General features: G+C 42.1%; 1 pseudogene across 1 annotated transcript in view; it reads right to left on the bottom strand.

The window, feature by feature from the left end:
• Positions 1 to 6,722, bottom strand: part of LOC311228151 (receptor-type tyrosine-protein phosphatase-like N) — a 159,506-nt pseudogene extending 152,784 nt beyond the window's left edge. The window contains exon 1 of the transcript in view: positions 6,644 to 6,722. The product of the transcript in view is annotated as a receptor-type tyrosine-protein phosphatase-like N (transcript). The remainder of the gene's footprint in view (positions 1 to 6,643) is intronic.
• Positions 6,723 to 12,488: the final 5,766 nt, after the last annotated feature.

The following is a 12,488-nucleotide window of genomic DNA, read 5'->3' as shown; positions in this document are numbered from 1 at the left end:
AATCGTTGCAGCCCTATATACCAACCACACCACACCATAGCATACCATACCACACCATATACCTAGTGATGCACCGATGTGAAAATTGTGGCCGATACCGATAACCAATATTAATATTGCTGTTCTGGCCGATACCGATATTTACCGATGTCGATATCTCTGTATAGAAAACACTTTTTTATGATAATCAAATAAAGAGCTATTTTCCAAAACGCATAATTTTTTTACCTTTGTAACTTATTTTCAGAAATGACTGATATTTTTTAACTATTTAAGGCCAAAACACGTAAAAAGAAAAAAAATATATAATTTTTTTTATTTTTTAGTATCGGCCCATATCGGCCCTATCTTGATATCGGACTGATACCGATGTGTAAAAAAACTGCCATATCGGCCGATATTATATCGGCGGCCGATATATCGTGCATCACTACATATACCACACCATATACCACACCATACCATACCATACCACACCATATACCACACCATATCATACCACACCATATACCACACCATACCATACAGTACCATACCATATCATACCACATCATATACCACACCATATCATACCACACCATATACCACACCATATCATACCATACCACACCATATCATACAGTACCATATCATAATACCATACCATACCACACCATATCATACAGTACCATACCATAATACCATACCATACCACACCATATCATACCATACCACACCATATCATACCATACCACACCATATCACACCATACCACACCATATCATACAGTACCATACCATAATACCATACCATACCACACCATATCATACAGTACCATACCATAATACCATACCATACCACACCATATCATACAATACCACACCATATCATACCACACCATACCATAATACCACACCATATCATACCATACCATAATACCATACCATACCACACCATATACCATAATACCATACCACATCATACCATACCATAATACCACACCATATCATACCACACCATACCATAATACCATACCATAATACCATACCATACAATACCATACCACATCATACCATACCATATCATAATACCATACCACATCATACCATATCATACCACACCATATCATAATACCATACCACATCATACCATACCACACCATAATACCATACCACATCATAATACCATACCATACCATACCACACCATAATACCATACCACATCATACCATACCATACAATACCATACCATACTATACCATAATACCATACCACATCATAATACCATACCACACCATAACACCATACCATACCATGCCACACCATATTACCACACCATACCATAATAGACCACCCACACACACACACACACACACACACACACACACACACACACACACACACACACACACACACACACACACACACACACACACACACACACACACACACACACACACACACACACACACACACACACACACACACACACACACACACACACACACACACACACACACACACACACACACACACACACACACACACACACACACACACACACACACACACACACACACACACACACACACAGGATCCAAGCACACAGGGGCTGGTGTCCAGGTTCCCAGATATGACACATATAACACACACCTGTCCTTCTATTCCCATGTTTGTCTCAGTGTGACAGGAGGTGAAATGAGGACCTGCTGAAATGTCACTGCACTGCTATGACAATGCTGTGTGTGTGTGTGTGTGTGTGTGTGTGTGTGTGTGTGTGTGTGTGTGTGTGTGTGTGTGTGTGTGTGTGTGTGTGTGTGTGTGTGTGTGTGTGTGTGTGTGTGTGTGTGTGTGTGTGTGTGCTTGTGTGTGTGTGTTAGTGCCTCATGGAGACCCAGGTGTCTTGTGTTACAGAGGCTGTCACTGCCAACCAGGCATATACAATACTATACTATGACAGAGAGAGAGAGAGAGAGAGAGAGAGAGAGAGAGAGAGAGAGAGAGAGAGAGAGAGAGAGAGAGAGAGAGAGACAGAGGTGTGATTTAGCTCAATGATCAGTTTTATTGATTAGACAATATGTATGAATTCAAAAGGTATTTTGAACCAGGCCTCATCTCCTGCCACTTACGACCAAAGAGTCTCAACCTCCACATCAAGTCAACATGTTACAACAACCAGCAGGATTTGGTGTCATTAGCATGTAGAAGTGCCCCCCAGATTGACCACCCTGACCCCTCACCTGCTCTAGCCTACATGTTGTCATAGCAACCGGACATGATGATGGGGACCTGCAGCACGCTTACCGTGGCTGCCATAGAGATAAATGATGTGCACTGATGTCAGGAAGATTTACACTAGCAATGTGTGTGTGTGTTAACAGGGGCAGAAGAGGACACAGAACAACAGAGAGGATGAAAACAATAAAGAAGATTGAGGATGGATGGAGAGAGCGAAGGAGGGAGAGGAAGAGGGAGGGAGAGAGGGAGGGAGAGTAGGAGGGATGGGTGGATGGATGGATGGATGAATGGATGGAGGGATAGATGGATAGATGGATGGATGGATAGATGATAGATAGATGATGGATGGATAGATGAATGGATTGTTTTGGTTGTTAGACTTGTTTTGACGTTTTCAAAGGTGTTTGAAATGTATGCTAATTGTTACATTCAAATCGGTCTTGTGTATCTAGTTTCCATTCGATTAATAGCCTGTTTTTATTTGTTTTAAACAAACGAGTGTTGCATTTCTCTGCCATGGACAATTACATGTTTTATTTGATGAAAGTCTAGGCCTGCGTTAAAGTGTTTCCAGCAGTAGGCTATACATGCGCAAATGTGATGCTCCTATGTGAGGTTGTACTAGTAGAGCTTTGGTTGAGAGAGATACAGTGCTGTGTAACAAGGAGGGATATGAGGACTGTGTGTAACTAGGAGAGATATGAAAACTGTGTGTGTGTAACTAGGAGAGATATGAGGACTGTGTGTGTAACTAGGAGGGATATGAGGACTGTGTGTAACTAGGAGGGATATGAGGACTGTGTAACTAGGAGGGATATGAGGATTGTGTGTGTGTAACTAGGAGGGATATGAGGATTGTGTGTGTGTGTGTAACTAGGAGGGATATGAGGACTGTGTGTAACTAGGAGGGATATGAGGACTGTGTAACTAGGAGGGATATGAGGATTGTGTGTATGTGTAACTAGGAGGGATATGAGGACTGTGTAACTAGGAGGGATATGAGGATTGTGTGTGTGTGTAACTAGGAGGGATATGAGGACTGTGTGTAAGTTAGTGCTCTCACCAGTATCTCACTATGATTATAGTTAGTGCTCTCATCACTATATAACTATGGAAAATGAAAATGCAGACATCTGGCACAAACCGCTGTGCGGGGACACAGATGTGTTTGAAACAGTGAGGATGAGAAATTATCTTGCTGTAAACAAATAGTTTTTGATTTGCCTTCTTGACTAAGCTATTGTTGTGATGTGTGTAAGTGAGGTGTGTGTCAAGAGTTACTCCAAGGTATTTATTACTAGTGCCTGTTGTCCTTAACTGTAGTGTCTGTCTGCTGTCTTCATAACCACACTGTGTGTCTGTACTTCTTTATTATCTCCCGTCTTCCCCAATTTTTGAACTCACCAGCCACTACTGACACACACATTGGGGGATGTTTTATAAATATAATATATAATAATTTGTGCTTCACCAAAAAATTTGGTCAGTAGCCGCCACTGCAGTACACCCATGCGTAGCAGAGAGGAATCTGATTCTGAAAAAGATCTTCATATAGAATTAGACACAGCAGCAGGAAATCCCCCTCAAACCCCCTCAATCAAGATGAACATGCCTTTTTCACTGCAGACGTTTTAACATCACAGCGGAGTAAACACTGCTGTAATTACCCCTTGTGTAGGTATGCAATGTTAGTAAAGAGATGATACCTACACCACACACATTTTATTGATTTATTATATATTTATATGCTTGGTTTTAAAACAACATAGCAAAAGGCTTGTTCATATATGTCATCACTGTCAGTATTCAGGAGCTTTGGAGCATGTTATGTGTTGTGCCCTGATCAGGCGCTCCTAGTGTGATGTGTTGTGTCTAGTTGTAGTTCCCTGTCGTGGTTTTGTAGTCCTTATCGTTTTCCCCTCCAGCTGTACCCATTTGTAATTAACCCAGGTGTGTCTTGCCTCGTCATTCCCTCATGTATAAGTATTCTGTCTTCCCTTCCGTCTGATGCTGATCCCGTCTGTGCAGTATGTGTTCTTGTCTGTCGTTACTTTAGTTTCTTCTTTATTCCAAAACCATGGTAATAAAAAAAAAATTATCCACTTTTTCTCCTTATTTTTAAATTTTTCTCCCATCCCAATTTCGCCTCGCCAATTCTCCCTTCAATTCTCCCCTCCCATGTCTCGAACATTGCTAGACTATGCCTCCCACTGGTCGGCTGCAGTGAGTGCATCACGTGTCCCCTCCGGTACACAAGGAGGCAGCTGTCGCATCGTTTCACCTGTACAGCGCAATCTCTCAGTGGCGAGGAGTAACTCGTGGGAGGCTCACGCTGCCCCAGATGCTTCCTGATTCTGCTGTACAGGCGCACCAACCGACCTGTAGGAGTCGCCGTCCACAACGTCCAATCCCCACCCACCAGCTTTCCCACCCCTAACACTGCCAATTGTGTTATGAACGACCAGGCAAGCTGGTAGAAACGCAGAGAGCTGGGCTCAAACCCAGCATGGCGAGCGCCTTGCCCACTGCGCCACCATGGTAATTATTTCATTAAATATTCTTTGTGATTATTATGTTACATTGACTCGACATCGAGCCTGCAAATTGTCAATGATAACGTAATAGAGCACAACTGGACTAGAGAATTAGTAGACTGGACTAGAAAACTAGTATACTGGACTAGAAAACTAGTATACTGGACTAGAACCAGTAGAGCACAGACCATTATAAAGCATAACAGAGAGAGGGGGTGAACAGTACAGTATATTGAAGTCATATTAGGGATGCAACATATATCAGTAAACCATTACCAAAGAAATATATATATATTGGCAAACATATTGGCTGGCTTTTTCAGTATGTAGAAATGATAAATGATAAAAAAACGCTTTGCAATGTGTTCCTCACATTTGACCCATTCACTCACACATTCACACACTAACGGCAGAGGCAACCATACAAGGTGCCAACTTGCTCATTGGGAGCAATTACTGCCTTGCTCAAGGACACATCGACATGCTGCCCGGGAAGAGTGGGAATCGTATAAGATTATATAGAATTTGACAAGAAAACTGAAATCAGTGAACAGTGAACCTGAACACCATGTATATAATATAAATGGGGGGGGGGGGGGGGGGTTATTTAATATGTTCTTGTATATGAGCCAAGGCCAGTGAGTCAGGTTGGAATAAATAAAAAAAAAAACATTATTGTATCATTTCTCTTCTAATAAACATTGCAAACGGGTCCTGCTGACCACGAACACACAGGGGTTAAAGACGTCCATATTGGGTCTGCTTTGTGGGTGCCAGGGCCCTGGTACACTGCATGCTGGCTCAGTGGCACGCCTAACTGGAATGGAGCCATTAGTGAAAGCTGTGTTTACGGTGCCTTGTGACACGTCTAGATGTCTTCCATGTAAAATCAGAAGGTTCCCAGTTCGGTTCCCGCTCCTCGCGGGCAGCGTGTCGCTTAGTGTCCTTGAGCAAGACTGAAGATGTTTACTAGAGAACATACTGGAGGAATGGGTTCACTTTTATTTCAGACAGTTTAAAGTATACACGAAAATGTTTAAGCAAAAACATTAATTCTGGGTTATTTCCCCTCATAGATTGAATGTGACAATGTTGGTTCTTACACCATCTCAATATTTGAGAACATCCTTCTAAATGGTTGTGAACTGAGAGGTTGAAACACAGCCTCAGCAACTGAGGTCCGACCACCCCTCTCTTGATCTCTAAACAAAACACTGAGTGATAGACCCTATTTCAGAGAAGATTTATCTCTCATAAATAATCCTGTTATTCCCGTCGTGATAAGACTCTTCGATGCACTCCACACGCTCAGGTGATTTCTGCCAATAACAAGCAGTTTGGGAAAAATAATGTCCTACAACTTTCTCCATATAGAAACTACTACGGGTAGAACTCCTGGTGTGTCTAATGACAAGATAATTCAATTTAATGTAATTTAATTTCAATTAAATCAAATGACATTTTATTGAATTAAAGTAAATAGATTTCGCACTCGCCAGGTCGTTGCCATGGGCGATGCGTTCAGTGGTAAACAAGACACAATTGGGTGACGTCATCTTTCAGATGTACTTACGCTCTGACCACATTAACCTGATAAGTGACCTGAATGAATGAATGCATGAATGAATGAATGAATGAATGAATGAATGAATGAATGAATGAATAATAATAAAGTCCAATTCACTATGAATTGAAAATGGGGGACCCTGATGTAAACAAGACAAACGTCTTTCTCTGGTCTGCATCCCCTTAACAATTGTGTGTATTGAGCCGTACTGTATTGTACCCATTCTGCAATCTGTTAAATACAATTTTCTCTCCATCATCCATCCACTCCACAGGCGGGCTTGCGCGTGCGCGTGCGTTCGTGTGTGTCTCTCCAGTCCTCCTTACCGTATTTGTCTGAAATGCCCGTTTGGCACAAGGCGGCCAAGAGGAGCAGGATGCGCCGTGGCTTCAGATGCAGCTGCATGGTCCAGATCTCACACCGGACCAGGTGTTCCTTCCAAGCCGTTGTCTTTTCACTCTAAATCCCCATCGTTCTCTGAACACTTGGCCACAAACCTGCTGGCTGCTGCACCGAAGCTTCCCAGGTGACGAGTGGCTGCGAGAGAGGAGGGGAGAAAACACGCCTCAACCCTCACAGCGAGGAAGGAAGGCGGGGCTGGGGAGGATGGGGGGGGGGGGGGTACCACTACAGACGCATGTGTATCGACGATTCGACGCACGTCATCATCAAGGAATTACTGAAGAAGAAACCACGGGATCAATGGAACAGGAATCTGTTGTTCCCTTCGTCGTCGCCCCCCCCCCTCTCTCTCTCTCTCTCTCTCTCTCTCTCTCTCTCTCTCTCTCTCTCTCTCTCTCTCGCTCTCTCTCTCGCTCTCGCTCTCGCTCTCTCTCTCTCTCTCTCTCTCTCTCTCTCTCTCTCTCTCTCTCTCTCTCTCTCTCTCTCCTGCATCCCGCTTTGACGTCACTTGCAGAAACTGTGGGGGAGAAGATATGGCTGGAAGCTTTTTAGGAATTATGTTCGATACTTTGCTTTATCAAGGAATGACGTCACGTTTACCACGGTTGATTGATTGATTGATTGAAAACTTTATTAACAGATTGCAGAATGGGTACAGTACAGTACAGCTCAATACATACAATTGTTAAGGGGATGCAGACCAGAGAAAGACTTTCGTCTTGTTTACATCAGGGTCCCCCATTTTCAATTCATCGTAACATATATGACATACATGACATACAGATAGACAGTACTGCTACATCTATACATTTATGACATACCAGATTTGCAAATACAGTACTGTTTGTGATACGAAAAGTATATACATTTGACGTAGAAACTGTACATTGGCCCGTTGTATGAATAATTTACCAAGGTGCTGCCAACCTGCCATGGTACCACTTTTGTACTTAAATAGTCGGCTAGCATTGTAGGCTCCACATGTTACCAATGGTAATATATTTCCATTGTTTTCTTGGTCACTGCCATCACACAATAGTGATAATTTTTTTTATTGAAATACCGGTATTTTATTATTATTTCTTTTTTTTAAATACCATGATACTTTTTGTAAGGGGTAGGGGGAAATTATCATACATGCGCAGGAATATGAACTATCAGTGTTTCTCAAAATGGGGTTTCATATACAGGGGTCCTTGAGGGGGGTCCCCATTCGCTAATAAAGTGAGAGAATATATATGAGTGAATATAATGATAATATAATGACCCCCCCCCCCTTCTCTACAGTATAGACAGCTATGGGATCCTGGACAGTTATCAACTGGTCCCCGGCTACTTGGACTTGTGTATCAATTTGGGGTCCGTGACACAAAAAAGCTTTGAGAACTACAGAAGTAGAAGTAGACCATAGCACCTTGAGGCCCCATTTATACATTTACATTTATATTAGAATGTATATACATAACATAGGAAATGTATATCCCGGACCATATTTTATTCTTAGGCACATTGTTATTCTTATTCGTGACTTTGTTTTTGTCTACCTAAATGTTTACTGTGTCTGAGCGATTTGTGCCCATTTCCCTTGGGATGAATAAAGTATTTCTATTCTATTCTATTCTATAAACCTGGATTTTCTGATGTAGGCTACGTCAATAAGTGTATCTTATCTCACCCCAGGCGGGCCGACCAGCTTCATTTTGGGTACACATGCTCACAGCCGGCCACAGACGTGCATGTGGGAATATTATTTCACATTAGGCAACAAGGAGTTTTTTTGTGGGGGGAATTAAAGGTGCTATAGATAACATTCAACCACTAGATGTCGCACTAGAGCACCAGCATGTCATTCATCCAATCAGGTGCATTCCATGTGATCAAATGGGAAGTAGGGAGGGGGTACATGCACACAACATGTAAACAACAACTTTCATTTTGGACCTGCACATTTTCTTTAAATTATTATAAAAGAAAAGAAAAAAGAAAAGAAAAGCAATACTTTTATTCCTCATCTTTCTAAAAAGCTCTGTGGATGCACCTTACATTTCCAGCATTGTCCATTGGCATGTATAACAATTTATTTTTACAACTCAAGTTCAGACCTATGTAACTCTATTACGTTAGCACTAAAAGTCATTTTAGCCCCATTTATACATTTACATTTATATTAGAATGTATATACATAACATAGGAAATGTATATCCCGGACCATATTTTATTCTTAGGCACATTGTTATTCTTATTCGTGACTTTGTTTTTGTCTACCTAAATGTTTACTGTGTCTGAGCGATTTGTGCCCATTTCCCTTGGGATGAATAAAGTATTTCTATTCTATTCTATTCTATAAACCTGGATTTTCTGATGTAGGCTACGTCAATAAGTGTATCTTATCTCACCCCAGGCGGGCCGACCAGCTTCATTTTGGGTACACATGCTCACAGCCGGCCACAGACGTGCATGTGGGAATATTATTTCACATTAGGCAACAAGGAGTTTTTTTGTGGGGGGAATTAAAGGTGCTATAGATAACATTCAACCACTAGATGTCGCACTAGAGCACCAGCATGTCATTCATCCAATCAGGTGCATTCCATGTGATCAAATGGGAAGTAGGGAGGGGGTACATGCACACAACATGTAAACAACAACTTTCATTTTGGACCTGCACATTTTCTTTAAATTATTATAAAAAAAAAAAAAAAAAAAAAAAAGCAATACTTTTATTCCTCATCTTTCTAAAAAGCTCTGTGGATGCACCTTACATTTCCAGCATTGTCCATTGGCATGTATAACAATTTTTTTTTACAACTCAAGTTCAGACCTATGTAACTCTATTATGTTAGCACTAAAAGTAATTTTCTTTTCTGGAATCAGAAACTTCAGAATGTCCTCTTTCAAAAGAGACCAGGCTCATGCATGTGCTATAAGTATAAAGTATGTTGTTTTGGTTTGCAAAAAAAGTATGCAGTCCTCAAAAACGAAAACTAAAATGACCAGGAGACTCATTGCAGGTTAACAGGTTCCACTCTTCAAATTAGTCTTACCTCTATTGAACGGTCCTTTCACAGTCTCCACCTTCTTCTCAACTCCAATAAGACTAAATGTATATGCTCTTTGACAGAAAGCATGCTAGCACCCCTAAAATCACCTGTGCCGACGCGACGGCTCCGAGCTGGAGTTTGTTACTTAAATACCGTGGCCTCTGGCTAGACCGATCCCTCTCCTTCTCTACTCACATAAAACACCTGCAGGCCAAAATCAAAGCTCGACTGAGCTTCCTGTACCGTAATAATGCTTCTTTCACCCGCTCGGCCAAACACATCTCTTGTCAAGATGACCATCATCCCTATATTTGACTATGGCGACACCATCTATAAAATGGCATCCCAGTGTGCCATCCGTTTTGCCACTAGTGCACCCTTCACCACTCACCACTGTGACCTTTATAACCTGGTGGACTGGACATCTCTTCACACCAGAAGGCTTCTTCACTGCCTTCAAGTCATCTATAAAACCATACTTGGTAAAACACCTCTCTACCTCTCCTCCCTTCTGCACGTCTCCACTTCTGATTACAACCTAAGGTCCAGCAACTTCATCAAACTCACCATCCCCAAAGCCTGCACGGTTTCTGGCCGCACTGCCTTCCGATTGGCTGCTGCATCTGACTGGAACACCTTACAAAACACCCTTAAACTCACTGCCCTCACATCGCTCACTGCTTTTAAACTAAATAACTGACTGTTGCACCTGCTGACTGCCTCCCAATCGCACGCATAGCCCTCAGACCCTTCTCTCCTCCCCCTAAGCCTCCTCACCTACCTCCCTCCTTCTCCCCCTTTATTCTCTCTCTCTCCCTCTGGTTCTCACTCTCCATTTTTCATTTTCCCTCTCTCTCTTTCCTTCTCTCCCTTATTTATTGTAATTTTCCGTGTATACTATTGCTACTGTAATTCTTTATTGTATTTACTTGTATGCATGTACATAACCTTGTTTGTTTGTTATGCTTGTTTTATATGTTTTTTATGTCATGCCATAGAATCAAACCATAAACAAGGTGGCCTATTGTGATGCTAGATCCTAATGTGAAAAACTGTGATTTTATATGTTTGCACTTTATGTGCTCATTTTGTGCCTGTACTCATGCTGCTTCCTGTGGAGCAGACACTGCTATGTGATGTCATCACAGTCTCATCTCATGCTGCTTCCTGTGGAGCAGACACTGCTATGTGATGTCATCACAGTGTCATCTGTACTCATGCTGCTTCCTGTGGAGCAGACACTGCTATGTGATGTCATCACAGTCTCATCTCATGCTGCTTCCTGTGGAGCAGACACTGCTATGTGATGTCATCACAGTGTCATCTCATGCTGCTTCCTGTGGAGCAGACACTGCTATGTGATGTCATCACAGTGTCGTCACTTTCTCAATGGTCTCTGATAGAACTTTAGGATGCACACTTAGCTTTAGAATCTGATAGAACTTTAAGATGCACATTGGCTTTAGAATATGATAGAACTATATAATGCACACTTAGCTTTAGAATCTGATATAACTATAGAATGCACACCAGTGGCGGCCGGCCGATAGTGGGCGCTAGAGCGCTGCCCTCCCTGTTAAAAGAAGAAGATTTTTTATTTAATTTTTTTTAGAGCCCTATAAATAAAATAAACATGTTTAAATGAATAATATTTACTCATTTTAAGTATGTTTGTGTTTCCAATGCACAATATAACGTTAATATATCAAATATAAATAATTGTTTTCATTAACAGGAAGTGACTGTCTGATAGAGAATACTTTCCATAGCCGCATTTCTCTCGGGCTAGCCGTAGCCGCATTTCTCTCGGGCTAGACGCAATAGCGCTTACAGTGGGCGTGCACTGGTTTCATCGCTGTATCCGTCGCAGCCAATCAGTGCGTAACGCGCTGTGCGTTGAAATATGATGTATTATGATGGAAGCCGGGCGTGTTTTCAAGCAGTCTATTATCATCTAAGCAAGCAGCGTCTATACTTTCCGTAGCCGCATTTCTCAGAGACGCTCTCTGATTGGCCGACGCCAGTACTTTCCGTAGCCGCATTTCTCGGAGACGCTCTCTGATTGTCCGACGTCAGTTTCTGGTTAGGCTTATAGTTACTCTTCGAAGTTGGTTAAGGTTAGAGTTTGTCTTAGAGCGTGACGGCAAGTTCTTTCGACGGTTAAGCTTAGGCACTCTTTCAAAGTTGGTTAAGGTTAGAGTTTGTCTTAGAGCAGGGCGATAGAACGACAGGTAGTTTGCAGGCTGTTCGACACGGAAATGGGCAAAGACACAGCTCATCATCACAGTACTGTTGTGTTATGCTAACAAGAAGCTACTTGTTAGCACTGGACAGTGGATATACATCAACAGTCTGGGACTGTGGGACAGTGGACATATACACTTTATCAAGCCCTTTTGGACCACGTTTCAACTAAACAGTGAGTTAATGCGGTCTCTCTCTCTCGCTCTCTCTCTCTCTCTCGCTCTCTCTCTCTCGCTCTCTCTCTCTCGCTCTCTCTCTCTCTCTCTCTCTCTCGCTCTCGCTCTCGCTCTCGCTCTCGCTCTCTCTCTCGCTCTCTCTCTGTTGTTGTTAATTTCGCAGCGGGTGACGCATAATGGTTGAATGAATGAATGGTAACTTGTTTAAAATGACAAGATATATATATGTGTTAATTATTGCACTGATCATACGTGTACTAGTGTAGTATGAATTAACGTTAGGTTATGGCTATAACCAAGTTCTGTTA

Source organism: Notolepis coatsorum (genome assembly GCF_963971535.1).
Source record: "Notolepis coatsorum genome assembly, chromosome: 5".
NCBI classification, from domain to species: Eukaryota; Metazoa; Chordata; class Actinopteri; order Aulopiformes; family Paralepididae; genus Notolepis; species Notolepis coatsorum.
This window is presented reverse-complemented; position numbering and strand designations above follow the sequence as displayed.